We start from the raw sequence: 15,278 nt of genomic DNA, 5'->3' as shown, positions 1-15,278 counted from the left end.
TATCTATCTATCTATCTATCTATCTATCTATCTATCTATCTATCTATCTATCTATCTATCTATCTATCTATCTATCTATCTATCTATCTATCTATCTATCTATCTATCTATCTATCTATCTATCTATCTATCTATCTATCTATCTATCTATCTATCTATCTATCTATCTATCTATCTATCTATCTATCTATCTATCTATCTATCTATCTATCTATCTATCTATCTATCTATCTATCTATCTATCTATCTATCTATCTATCTATCTATCTATCTATCTATCTATCTATCCTACCCTTTCCTATCCTGTCTGTCTATCCACCCACCCACCCACCCATTTGTGTCTGTCTATTTATTTATTTATTTTGTCGTGAGAGTATCTAGCTAGAAATCCAATGGGCCTGCATTCGATTTCTGGTACAGAACTGGAAATGTATCTTTCAGTCATGAGGACTTTACGTGCTTTCCTTGTTGCATGAGTATGTTCTGCGTTGTCTTCAGAATTGACCTTGTACCATGTTCACTACATGAACAAGAATTCTTATAACAAGTGACTATCCGATACCTCGTCACAAGAATGAGGACAGATCGGGTCACGGAACTGACAACTTTATTTTCAGGAAAAACGATTGTGAAATAGATTTCTCCAAGGTGCCCAGTTAATCTTGTGAATATCGTTCTACAAATGCCCCATTTTATCCGCGTATCAGAATAACTTACAGAATTCAAAGAATTCGGTAAACAAAGACCAAAAAGAAACTTCTGTACAACAGAACATTGCATGGTCTTGTTCTTCCCACTCGCGTAGTGCACATACTTGCCTAAATATTTAAACACACTTCGGGGATGGCAGTAAGAATAAAGGACCTGTGTGGCTTGTCCTGTCTGCCCATTATCGTTATTGTCTGGTCAGTATTCCAAATAATTTATTTTCGCCATCTATTTCGGACTTTGCTGATTGGTTTTTCCTCATACAGGCAAGATTGACTTACCTAAACAGAGCGGCCTGTGGATCGTTTTTACACAGTGACTTCTAGGGAGTTTATACTTCCAAGAGACGGGTCGTAAATGGAGTTTATTACTACACGGGATACGTAAGACTTGGTATCCAGTACTTTAAAGGCAATACAAATACATTTGTTATTCTTTGTTTAATTATATTGTTATGTCCCTTCGCAAATAAATTGAAACTTCCCAACAGGGACACCTTCTTGAAATAAAAAGAGCCTTCTATATAAAAGTATATTTTATTTGGAAATCGGTAGAAATTAATATATTTTGATATGCACTAGGACTATGTTATATGGATCATGTGAGATTTGCAGAGTGAAACTAAATGTGTGCACAAGCTGTCTGTGATGTGATCCATCGTTACAAAATAAGAACAAAATGCCATGCAACTCGTATCCTGCGACTCTAGTTTTGGAGATAGCAAACGCGTCCAAATAGGTTAAATATCAAATACAAATGCACAGATTATTATGGACTTCCCAGAAGTGTTCAAAGAGTCTTTCGTCCATTTCAAGGCAGTTCGAAATGTGGTGCATTGTATTCTCTCAAACGCATCTTAACATGTTGACATCAATCATAGTTAATGCTGCGTGAAGACTTGCCACCATATATATTGTGGTTTTAGGAGGTACTCTGGAGACGTGCTTCTTCAGTGTTCCCACAGGAAAAATTCAGAGGAGGATATCTGGCGAAAGAGATGGTCATGTCATGGAATTGCTCCTTGACTTCCTAAATCCGTTTTCCTGGCGCCAGCGTTTTCGGCGTGTCCCCTAGAGTATAGTGCCCAGTTTGTGAGCATGTTGCTAGTGCAGCTGAGAATGGTACCACTTTCTATACACGTTACATCAGCCATTTACCAAACACATTTGTCGGACTGACTACGGTAAAAGTAAGACATTAGCATTTAACGTTCCCATTACTTATTTCACACGCCAGAAACGGTGACCTATGTTGTAAGTAACTTTCGAACACCTCCGTAATGTAATGAAGTGCAGTCGAACTGGATCTACATACTCTGACTCACGACGAAAGGTACAGCACGGTAGAACACTGCTCAGAAACATCCGGATGTGGTGAGCATTGACACTAAAATAGAAGATAGGTCCGATGACAGCGTTTATAACAATGCCAGCGCATATTTTTATGCTAAATCTGACTTCATGCCTTCTGTCGTAAACAGCATGTTTAATTTATTGAGACCAGAAACGACTATTGTAGCTGTTAAACACGCACTCACACGAGAAACACTTGATTGCAGTTGCAGCTATCGCAAAAGTACATTGTGTGAGGACAACTGTTAACTTTGTATAAAATGATACGGATACATGTGCTCATCTTGAAGCGTCCGGACAGTTGACTGAGACAGCCCTAATTCTCTAGCGAAACTGCGCAAACTCATCCATGGTTTCTGTTCTGCAGATGCAATAAGACATTTTCGTTGGATGGTGTCCGAACATTTCTGAAGCTTGAAAATGTTTCACTTTCTTCGTCACGGACACGTTGTTCTATTCTCCGAAACACATTATCTTCCAAATGACGTTGTCCGGAAAGAGTATTGCGCATTATTATGTTGCAGTACCATCTTGGCCGTTAGATGCGCTAACTAAACAGCTGAAAGACAATAAATAACATGTAGCTATATCCATTGTTTGTACTTCATGGTTAAGTGATTGTAACTACAAATTAGGCCTGCTGTATACCGAGTATCTTCAGGTAGAGTTGTAAAGACTATTGCTTCCTTATTCGTCACGTGATACATAACGTCTTTTCCTCACCTAATACTGATGTGGTAAGATGCGTATTTCTCATTTGACTGCGCTTGCTATCTCGAAAACTAGAACTCGGAAAATGTGATTTCTATGAATATTTTTCCAAGGTCGGACCCAGAACGGTTTCTTCCAGTTCGTCTGGCTTTGTCCCATTGTGTGCCCTATATGTGCGATGATTACTAATAATTTGGTAAACTTGTTACATAAACAACTTTCTAATGTTGATTTAAACTATTATCACAGTCTACTATATACAGTCACGAAGCTTGAGTTGTGAGGGTGCTAGGAACAATAGACTGTGCCGGTTCTATTTCGCATTGTCTGTAATGAGGCGATATTAGCATCCTAGTGGTTACAACTATCTATGGATGCATATTTACTACGTATTGAGCTTCGTGACTGTATATAGTAGACTGTGCTATTATGGCATTGAACTGAAAGGCCAGAAACTAAACATGCTAGATCAGCTATTTTCAACCTTTTTTAATGGCGTACCACTATTTTTAACTTGGAAATTTGCAGTACCACTAACCAAATTTACAATAACAAAAAGTCATGTGTCGCTCTCAAGGCCAGAATAAACATTTCTGTGCTCCAACACTAAAAATGTATTGCTTTATTCAGGCGTGTTTAATGAAGAAACAATAATTACTCTTCGAATTTATGCAATGAAATGTTCCTTAAAATATAAGAAAACAGCTATATGTTTTCAATATTTTATGATCATTTATATTTTTATTTCAAACTTAAGTATCACCCAGCAGTGGGCATGCCTACCACCAGTGGTACACGTAACATAGGTTGAGAACCGCTGCACTAGAACAATACGGAATATACAGAAATACAAAACATGCACAACACATCCTTAACACACAACTCAATTTCAGAACTCACCCTATTTGACACAACACTACCTATCATAAACGCACCCACACCAGAGCACCAAAAAGAAGAAACTGGGAACAACCGCAGGACCTCACTATAAAGCTGAAGATGGCGGATATCAATCCGAAATAAATATTTAACTATGGTCAAATAGCCTACGCTGCTATGATAGTTTCAATTTAACATTTAAAAGTTTTTTGTGTAATAAATTTATTAAATCATTAGTAATCTTAATTATTCTTTAATTTAGTTTTAAAAATGCCGAATTTTGGCACTGATGTAATGGGGAAATAGAAAGAATACATTTTCATGTCTAAAAGAATATGTGTCACGAAGGTGGTACGTACTTTCTCATTGTACTTTTTTTGTATTCCAGAACGGTTTATTTGCAATGTTATCACTGTTATCAGTTACGTTCATGTCTGTGTTAAATAACTATATTCTAACACTATACATTCGATACCCGTTACCACGCTTCACAAGTACACGAGGACACATCCAAACGCAAACAGAAACTTGCAAATTCACAGGAAACAGCATGCTTCACAGGTGCACGATGACATACATCCGAATGCAATCAGAAACTTGCAAATTCACAGGAAACAGTTATTCATAAGAAACAGAAATAAAGGAGAAAGGGTGAAAGAAAGAAGGGAAAAAAGAGAGAATGATGTGACAATTAAAAGGACATTTTAATCTCGTTTACAATATCAAATGTTGGTGTTGCTAATAATTCGACAACCTTTAAATATCGTATAATTTGGTTCCGCTATACTTCGTTTTATATTATTAACTTCTATTTGAAACATTATCTTCAAAATTTGTCTTTAAAACTGTTTCTCGTATTGGTGAAAACGTATAATAAGTAATTCATTATTGGTACAGGACATACAGTCATTTGAAAACAGACACTCAGAAGAACAGACATGGTTTAGAGATCTTGTTCAGTTAGTTCCCACTGGACTTGTATAGCGAGTCGTTCGATTTCAGCCTAGCAAAAAGGATCGGCAATTGGAAATTGCCTATCTGCGGAAGTGGGTAGACTTTACGGATGTGGATGTGGAAATGACCTCTCTGTTCGTTCACGGTGCGTGAAACGTCACGAGAATGTTCTTTTTTTCTTCTTCTTTTTCTTTCGCAGCTAGCATATAATCTCTGAGCAGGAAATGGCCGGAGACGAATGTCAAGGCTGTATAATTTTATAGACATGAAATGCAATTAAGATAGGAACACGAATACCATTAAAATTAGTGCAGTTATTCTGTATACCCTCTAAACTTAGTTCCACACATATATATCACCATCATCGCAGTCATTAACATCATCATCCTCATCAATCATATATATGTGTATAGGCTATATATTTTTTTCTTTTTTTTTTTCTGGAACTGGGCTGTTCTGTATGGGTGGCTTGATATGAATCAACACTAAAGGTACAATTTTATTATATGTATTCCTATGTCATGTGAGTATGATGCAAAGTTACTAATTTTTTTATAAAATAGGACATACATGCATACTGTATATATTGTATACCTAGTCACGTCAGAGATTGCCGGACACCGTCACAGTTTAAAAGTAAACTAGAAAGGTATGTTATATCTCATGAAATCCGTTTCTGAGAAGTTGTAGATTTATGCCGAAGTTACTATCTTTAGTATTTTGGCAATAATTTCCTTTTGTTAGATTAACTCTTACTCTTGTCTTCGTATCAGGATACTAAACTACTTTTCATACAAGTTGAGAGGATGCGAAGGCATTTCTTTCCCCTTCTACTTGCCCTGAGTCCGTCATTGACAGACCTGTAGCTGTTACTTTTATATCTGCACCCCTAAGCTGTACACACAAGAAAATAAAATATTAAATAAAGTGCATTAGTGAATATAAAATACAGTGACACAGTTGTTTGACAATTACATGTTTGAGTATATTTTAGTGTCGTTCTTACAATATTTTCATCTAATATTAGAACAGCTTATTGTCCCTTGGTTCATAATAATGACGCTGAGTGTCGCAATTATTTTGTGTGTGTATTTGTTGTATATGTTTTTACTTTTTGTTTTTTTGTTTTTTTTTTTGTTTTTTTTTTTTTTTTTGCATCATTGCTTAATATGTTAGTCTAATTTTTATTATTTTCAATTTCTACTTGTATGTTCAGTTGTTTTTTTATGTCATATTCATTCTATTGCACATTATTACATTATATTAATTACGTCATGATATATAATTTTTCTTGTAGTTATATTGCATTTCTGGTGGTGTGGAAGAGAAAGTCTGATGACCTTAACTTCACCAGAGTAAATAAATAAAAAAATAAATAATTAAAAAATAAATAAATAAAAGCTGGGTATAAAGTTTCTACTTCATGTAAGAGAATAGAATCTAATCCGGATGCGCTAAATTGTAGCTAAAAACACTTTATTATTATTATTATTATTATTATTATTATTATTATTATTATTATTGTCTTTGTGCTGAATTGTAATTGGCCACTAGCTGTTGTACAGCACACTAAATGAATGGGTTATTTATGAAAGGACCTAAGTCATTATTTTGTGAAAATGAGTTTGTAATGTAATAACTGCGCTTTGGGTGTAGATACATCGATTTAGATATGAAGAGGACTAAGTTTCACACTCTAATGCTTTGTAGAATTTATGATACAATTTTTATTTCAACCTTAATTTCAAAATTTCGGCCTATAAGCAGTTTTTCTTAAGTTACTAACAATGTAGTATTCAAGACTTAGGCCCTTTCATAAATAACCCATTCAAATATAAGTAAATAAATAAATAATAATAATAATTATTATTATTATTATTATTATTATTATTATTATTATTATTATTAAAATATGTGCAGTATGATACCTACTATTGAATGTTTGAACCAGTTGATTATTGCTGCGAACTCTTATGCAGCAGTTAAACACTTTTAACTGAAATATCTGGAGTTGTAATTTAAAAAGTCTCCTCTTTTTATTCATATCATATATAATATTAATTAGTGGATAATATATAAGAGTCGGCCTGGGTGGCACAGTAGGTATAGTGCTGGCCTTCTTTGTCCGCAGTTGCGGGTTCGGTCCCGGCCAGGTCGATGGCATTTAGGCTCACGTCAGTAGATTTACTGGCATGTAAAAGAACTCCTGCGAGACAAAATTTCGGCACACTGGCGGTGCTGATATAACTTTATAACCTCGACAGTTGCCAGCATCGTTAAGTAAAACATAGGCCTATCTGTAATTAAATTAATAGAAAAGGAGTAGATGCTTGTTAAAGTTGCATCCTGCTTTATACGTCATTAATCATTTGTAAATAGTGAGTAATTTAACAGAAATATAATAAATTGCCCATAGAATTGGCTCCTGTGACATGTTAAGTCCTCACGTTTATAAGGATTCTTAACTAACACAGTATAGCCTAAGTAGTGGGACCCTCTGGTCATGTGGTCGGCCTTGCACAAGACTACTGCTTAGAAGACAACAAAAGGCAAGTAAAGATTGATTTTTGGTCCTACAGAATAAATATCTTTGGTAACAATGATTATTAGAGGAGAAAAATTCGCTCCGGCGCCGGGGATCGAACCCGGATCCTTGGTTCTACGTACCAAGTGCTCTAACCGCTGAGCTACGCCGAAGTTCAATCCACAGCACCGGATCGAATCCCTCTCCTCTAGTGTTTTTCCCTTTTGTGGCCTGACTCTTAAGTTCAACATATGTTGACAATATATTAAGTCAACTAGAATCTCGGCCACCAAGTCACTCAATTGACTGCGCTCCTTGTTATAATGTAGGGAAGAACACTAGAGGAGAGGGATTCAATCCAGTGCTGTGGATTGAACTTTGGCGTAGCTCAATGGTTAGAGCATTTGGTACGTAGAACCAAGGACCCTGGTTCGATTCCCGGCGCCGGAACGGATTTTTATCCTCTAATAATCATAACAAATACATTCTGTAGGACCAAAAATTAATCTTTACTTACATTCTTAGCCCAACAGTGCATATACTGTGGAATCTCGGCCACCAAACCACTCAATTGAGTGCGCTCCTTGTATAATGGCAATTGACTTAATAATATATGTCAACATATATATGTCGAACTTGGGAGTTAGGCCACAAAAGGGAAAAACACCAGAGGAGAGGCATTCGATCCGGCACTGTGGATTGAACTTCGGCGTAGCTCAGTGGTTAGAGCACTTGGTACGTAGAACCAAGGACCGGGTTCGATCCCCGGCGCCGGAGCGAATTGTTCTCCTCTAATAATCATTGTTAACAAAAGGCAAGACGCGCATATCCAGTCTGTATTGCAAAGGTATTAACATCTACCTGTTTGTCGGGATTTGAATCGTGACCCGCTGGATTTGTTTGTTTGTGGATAGCCTGTCACTTGAGCCACAGAATAATAATAATAATAATAATAATAATAATAATAATAATAATAATAATAATAATAAAGTCTGACTTTGATAAAGATTAATTTCCTGAGAAAATGTAAAATATTTTGATATGAAATAGTGATGTGGCACAATCCCTTACATAATTGCAAAGACTGAGCCTATGTCATAGGAACAAGGTAGTTAAGTCGGTGGAGGTCTCATTAGAGATGTATCTCAGAGCTGCCTTCATGACATGGTGCACGCTCCACGTCATAATTAGGCAGCGCACGGGCCTGGTTCTGCCCTTTCACCTTCCTTATACCTCACTGCAGCAGCAGCATCGTGGGAACCAGCGCCTCGGCGCTACGCGTCGCGTCCCCGAACAAACGCGAAGAGCAGGCAGTAGCGTCGCCCGGCCGGTCGTCAGATGTTTTCTGCTGCATCCCGCGTTGTGCCCGCATCCCGGCGCTGCTGCTGCTGCTACTGCTGCTACTACTGCTCATCTCATCTCGCCAGCCCGCCGCTAAGATGGCTGTGCGGTAATTGTTGCAGGAGACAACACGTTTAATACAACAGAACGCGGAGATGGACCCTTGTGAAATTACAAGTGTGAACTGATGTTACTTCAAGTGGCTTTACTTGCAAGAAAGTGTTGGTAATGCAGCTCCCCTGCCTCTTTGCACCTGTTCGTATTTTGTTTCTGTTGCTGCTTTTACTACGAGTGTTGTCGTATTAAGTTTGTTACGTCACTTATTAATTTCAATCTATGTTTTAATGTTTTGCATTGATGTCTGATTTAACCTTTTTATAGGCTGCAAGTGTGAAGATATAGTCTGAATAAATGTATGAACTAAATGATGTTTAAAACAGAGGAAATTAGAAGAATTTATATTAGAAGTGATTTTAAACTTGTGAAATTAGACAAGTGACTGAGAAAGTGTTGTGTGATGTGATATATTGAGTACATAGGTATGCTTTCTTTATACTTTAAGTTAGATAAAATAACTTTTTTAATCTTTTAATTATCTTTTATCTTCATAATTTCAGCCTGAAAGGTAAAACCCAGATTTAAAAATTCTTATAAAACTAAAAAGAGAAATATAGGCTATTTTGGTTGTGTGTAGAGATTTAAGCAAGTCGATTTGGCTGATTTATGTTGGCTTTGATAATGTAGGCCAAAAAGGAGGGAGAGGTGAAGGGGGAGTGTCTCACATCTTGAGTGTAGTCGTGTGCAAGCATGTGTTATTGATGACTAGTTGACGCAATAGGCTCTAATTCGTGTGTGCTGTGCATCCATTATGTTGTTTGCTTCCTTCATATAGGAGAGTAGGTGAAATGTTGCTGGAAGTGTCCAGTCAATGTCGTTTATTATTAGGGATTTGAAAAATCCTTTCAGATTTTTGGTGGCGTCGATACCTATAAGGGAAAAAAAGTCTGCTCTTGTTCTCTCTCAGATCTTATCTTATCGTTCATACTCATTGTATTACCTTTCCGCACTGCGGTCTCAAGTGACCCGTGATATGAAAATCTGAGATTTTTGTTCTATTTGTTTGTGAATTATTTAAAGTAGCTCTTACGCCTCCATTGCTGAAAAGTTACAATTCCTGTTTTTTGCAATTACTTTTCCTGATATCGATTTTCAAAGTGTCATATTTTATTGCTGTGATCTCATTTTGAAGTGGATTCTTAAAATTATTGTTACGTAATATTTTGGCAACAGTAGAAAATTCTTAGACTCACATCCACAGTCCTTTGAGAAATAATTGTCAAAACTGGAGTGCTGTATGTGAAATACGGTAGAATTTAAGAATAATTTAGCTTTATATCTCTCTGTGACAATGTGGTGTGGTGTTGGCTGGCAAGACCGAGCGTTTCTTAAACTTTGAGACCGAAAGTAATAATGGTGAGGTGTGACACAGAAAATGGGAGTAGCCGAAGATAAATTGCCTTCTCCATCACAAATTAGACCTAAAATGCGCTAGGATTTGAACCCGAATCTTTTACGAAAAAAAGATCGTTAATGCTTTTGTCATTAGAATAACGTGCACGGAACATGATTCGAAAATTCTCAAGTTTCAAAGTTACAGTACGTACAGTGTGAACGACATTTTTGTGAAAATCGATATTAATATTTGAACATGAATTACGACCAAATAACTTGCTCGGATGAGAAAGGTTAAAATCGTTAAAGTATGCAAAACATTATTGAACGCTTCTTTATCGCCTAATAACACAGCAAATCAGTGCAAGATAATATTACTGAAGTCATAAAATGATCAGGAAAAATACCACAGAATAAACTTGAAAGAAATTGTTTGTATCCGATTTGGATTTCAAGCCATAATCGATCTCTGATTTTGTTATTGTCTTGGAATTTACATAGAATGAAACGTAATTAGCATTTAATGCACTTTCTTGTAGGCTATAGAGTCCTATAATATTAATTTTATTATAGGTTCTTAATTGTTTATAAATACCCGTGTAATCTTTGTTAAAATGCAAACCATGCCCTGTGTGAAGACCGCGAACTTATAGGTGATTCTGTAATTCGGTCACTGAAGAGATACTAGTTGTTAGAATACGTTCCAGCCGCATTATGCCTTAAGGACCCCTGTCTTCATCTGGTAGTCGGCCTAGTTGGCATAGTTGGTATAGCGCTGGCCTTCTATTCCCGAGGTTGCGGGTTCGATCTCAGGCCAGGTCGATGGCATTTAAGTGTGCTTAAATGCGACAGGCTCATGTCCATAGATTTAGTGGCATGTAAAACAACTCCTGCGGGACAAAATTCCGGCACACCGGCGACGCTGATATAACCTCGAGCAGTTGCGAGCGCCGTTTAATAAAACATAACATTCATCTGGTAATCGCCCTGGGTGGCACAGTCGGTATAGCGCTGGCTTCTATGCCCGAGGTTGCGGGTTCGATCCCGCTCCAGGTCGATGGCATTTAAGTGTGCTTAAATGCGGCAGGCTCATGTCCCTAGATTTAGTGGCATGTAAAAGAACTCCTGCGGGACAAAATTCCGGCACACCGGCGACGCTGATATAACCTCGGCAGTTGCGAGCATCGTTAACTAGAACATAATTTTAATTTAATCCCTTTCCGCATTCTGGGACAGATATGGCACATACCGGTTTTATATTCATGTAACTTATAATATAAGCATATAGGCTAATATTTCAAACTGCATACTGAGACAGATATGTCAATAACTGGATTTGACCATATGTGACATCATTTGAGAAAGAGAGAACTACTTAAGTTATTTGAATATTAAACCAGTGTGTGCAAAACTGTCCTATGCAGCAAGGGGTTAAATTTTCATATGGTAGGCTAGATGGCCATATAACTTTTTTGGAAGTCTGCGTTATAGTTACAAAATATGACAGCCTCGTAGCTTGGAGATGTCTCACAAATATCAAACATACGTTAAGCTCCCTAACCAATCTCACTGACGCACGATTTCGGCAAGAGCGTCAGCATTTCATGCTGTAAAAGTAGACTGTAGGCCATTATTTCAAAATTCTGCGAGTTCAAGTGGAATTTATAATGCAGAAAGACCGTATTGGGACAGGGTTTTCTGAGGTTGCTTCCGTTTCCCCCTGCCATCAGTTTATGATTTCTCTATTCATTATCACGATGAAATAGATGCTTCTGTGAGTGTTCTGTAATTTGGTCCAACGGACATAAGCACATTAAGTTCATATAGTGAAAATATTTTGAGTTCAATCATAACATTTATCTATTTGCAAATGTTTATTTGCTACAATATGTATAAAATATTAACGTTTTCGCCTTTTTGGCATCATCAGATATGTTAAAACACGTAATCTAGAACTTGAACAAATTAACGAATATACATTGTAATATACATGACAGATAAATTTCATGAGTTTATGTAGTTAAGTAAAAGTTTTTGTAAAAATGAATTCAAACATGTAAATTTGGAAGGACAATTGTGATTTTATATACATATAACTCATGTTACAAACATATGTGAGTGGTTAAATGACACGCATTAAATTATTGCCAAGTACGAATATCAGTGATATGAAAAGTTTAAATTGAATTTGTTAATTATAAGTGAAATGGTAATAGCAAGAGATTTAAAAGACAAAGTATTATAAAACAATGAGAGATGATTAATGATTGTAAAATGATTTCAGAACATGTAACTTTGGAAGGACAATTGTGATTATATATACATATAACTCATGTTACAAACATATGTGAATGGTTAAATGATACGCATTAAATTATTGCCAAGTACGAATATCAGAAATATGAAAGGTTTAATTTGAATTTGTTAATTATAAGTGAAATGGTAATATAATAGCAATAAATTAAAAAAGCAAAGTATTATAAAACAATAAGAAATTATTAATGATTAATAGTAATGATAAAATAATAAAATCTTATGTGTCGTATTGTCATGTTATTACAATTGATCATAGGTGGTTGTTTTTCAATACATTTGGCTGTTCTTTAATCTTGAATTTATTGATTACGTATATAAGTGACTGCATCCATATAGGTGACTATTAATCATTAATTATTTCTTATTGTTTTATAATACTTTGCTTTTTTTAATTTATTGCTATTATATTACCATTTCACTTATAATTAACAAATTCAAATTAAACCTTTCATATTTCTGATATTCGTACTTGGCAATGTATCATTTAACCATTCACATATGTTTGTAACATGAGTTATATGTATATATAATCACAATTGTCCTTCCAAAGTTACATGTTCTGAAATCATTTTACAATCATTAATCATCTCTCATTGTTTTATAATACTTTGTCTTTTAAATCTCTTGCTATTACCATTTCACTTATAATTAACAAATTCAATTTAAACCTTTCATATCACTGATATTCGTACTTGGCAATAATTTAATGCGTGTCATTTAACCACTCACATATGTTTGTAACATGAGTTATATGTATATAAAATCACAATTGTCCTTCCAAATTTACATGTTTGAATTCATTTTTACAAAAACTTTTACTTAACTACATAATACATAAAACTCATCAAATTTATCTGTCATGTAGGCCTATATTACAATGTATATTCGTTAATTTGTTCAAGTTCTAGATTACGTGTTTTAACATATCTGATGATGCCGAAAAGGCGAAAACGTTAATATTTTATACATATTGTAGCAAATAAACATTTGCAAATAGATAAATCTTATGACTGAACTAAAACTATTTTCACTATATTATATTAGATTTATCTGAATACAAAATTAATTGCAAAATACATTAAGTTCAGTTACAGACCTCCACAAACATTTCACTGGGCTACACATTAACATAAATATGAAAGTGTATGAAAGTAAGGTTAATTATTTGAATGTTGACAATTTGACGACATATTAACTGCACGATTCTCTAGCGTACATAGTGATAGTGACATGAGTCCGTGACAGTTGAAGTCTTTGGGGGAAAATCAACCAAGTAATCAATCCAAGTGGTATTCGAACTCACGTGCAACGCGAATCCAGCTCGCTGTCCCTAAATCACATGAGCTGAACTTCCAGTAAGGTTAATGTCTCTCACAGTGACTGAATCGATTTATCTCAATGACCGACAGATTACCATGCTTGTCTGTAGATCCAGAATTCGCATCTTCAAACCCTGCAGAGGGTAATATGGATTTTAAAAGACGTTAGAGTCCGTAGCATGTATTCTTGCGAAAGGGAAGTAAAGCTGGGAATGCCATGCCTTAGATCTACTTTACGTAAAATAATTATATTCTTGACGCAAAACAAATATGGGAAATGTGTGTTACTATTCGGTTGAGAAGCTTTTGTCATCTAGTCTGCTGTCAAAAAATCAGAAAGTTAGAATTTATAAAACAGTTATATTACCAGTTGTTCTGTATGGTTGTGAAACTTGGACTCTCACTTTGAGATAGGAACAGAGATTAAGGATGTTTGAGAATAAGGTTCTTAGGAAAAATTTGCTGCTAAAAGGGATGAAGATACAGGGGAATGGAGAAAGTTACACAATGCAGAACTGCATGCATTGTATGCTTTACCTAATATAATTAGGAACACTAAATCTAGACCTTTGTGATGGGCAGGACATGTAGCACGTATGGGCGAATCCACAAATGCATATAGAGTATTAGTTGGGAGTCCGGAGGGAAAAAGATCTTTGGGGAAGCCGAGACGTAGATGGAAGGATAATATTAAAATGGATTTGAGGGAGGTGGGATATGATGATAGAGACTTGATTAATCTTGCACAGGATAGGGACCGATGGTGGGCTTATGTGAGGGCGGCAGTGAACCTCTGGGTTCCTTAAAAGCCATTTGTAAGTAAGTAAGTAAGTAAGTAATTATATTCTTGAATGAGAAGTTCACGCATGCATGGATGGATTTGTTACGTTACATTTCGAAACTAACTTTGCCAAAGTACATGAAATGCAACAATGTAAAAACAAAATATGATATTAAACCCCATTTTTTACAGAGGAAATTATGTTTTTTTTTTTTTTTTTTTATGAAAGCATTATTTTAACAGCTGCATCGATTTCAAACTGTTTTGACTTTTGTATTACTGTATCCTATGCATTATACGTATAATGCTTACTTACAAATGGCTTTTAGGGAACCAGGAGGTTCATTATCGCTCTTATATAAGCCCGCCATCAGTCCCCATTCTGAGCAACATTAATCCAGTCCCTACCATCATGTCCCACCTCCTTCAAATCCATTTTAATATTATCCTCCCATCTACGTCTGGGCCTTCCCCATAGGTCTTTTCCCCCTCAGGTCTCCCAATAACACGCTATATGCATTTCTGGATTCACCCACACGTGCTATATGCCCTGCCCATCTCAAACGTCTGGATTCAATGTTCCTAATTATGTCAGGTGAAGAATACAGTGCGTGCAATTCTGCGTTGTGTAACTTTCTCCTGTAACTTCATCCCTCTTAGCTCCAAATATTTTTCTAAGCACCTTACTCTCGAATACCCTTAACCTCCGTTCTTGTCTCAAAATGAGAGTCCAAGTTTCACAACCATACAGAACAACCAGTAATATAACTGCTTTATAAATTCTAACTTTCAGCTTTTTTGAGAGCAGACTGGATGACAAAAGCTTCTGAACCGAATAACAGGCGTCATATTTATTCTGGGTTTAATTTCCTCCCGAGTATCATTTATAGTTGTTACTGTTGCTCCAAATTTTGAATTTTTCCACCTCTTCAAAGCATAAA

General features: G+C 35.8%; 1 protein-coding gene across 16 annotated transcripts in view; it reads left to right on the top strand.

Moving 5' to 3' along the window:
* Positions 1–15,278, top strand: part of ATP8A (ATPase phospholipid transporting 8A1) — a 415,740-nt gene that overhangs the window by 49,617 nt on the left and 350,845 nt on the right. The window contains exon 1 of one of the 16 annotated variants that reach the window (XM_069821585.1): positions 8,306–8,694. The exons of 13 other annotated variants lie outside the window; for them this stretch is intronic. The gene's annotated coding sequence lies outside the window, so the exon portion shown is untranslated. Of the gene's footprint in view, positions 1–8,305; positions 8,725–8,852; positions 9,009–15,278 lie in introns of those variants that run through there. 2 more of the 16 variants (XM_069821587.1, XM_069821589.1) reach the window with 2 other exon arrangements.

This window comes from Periplaneta americana, chromosome 3 (genome assembly GCF_040183065.1).
Source record: "Periplaneta americana isolate PAMFEO1 chromosome 3, P.americana_PAMFEO1_priV1, whole genome shotgun sequence".
Classification (NCBI taxonomy): domain Eukaryota; kingdom Metazoa; phylum Arthropoda; class Insecta; order Blattodea; family Blattidae; genus Periplaneta; species Periplaneta americana.
This window is presented reverse-complemented; position numbering and strand designations above follow the sequence as displayed.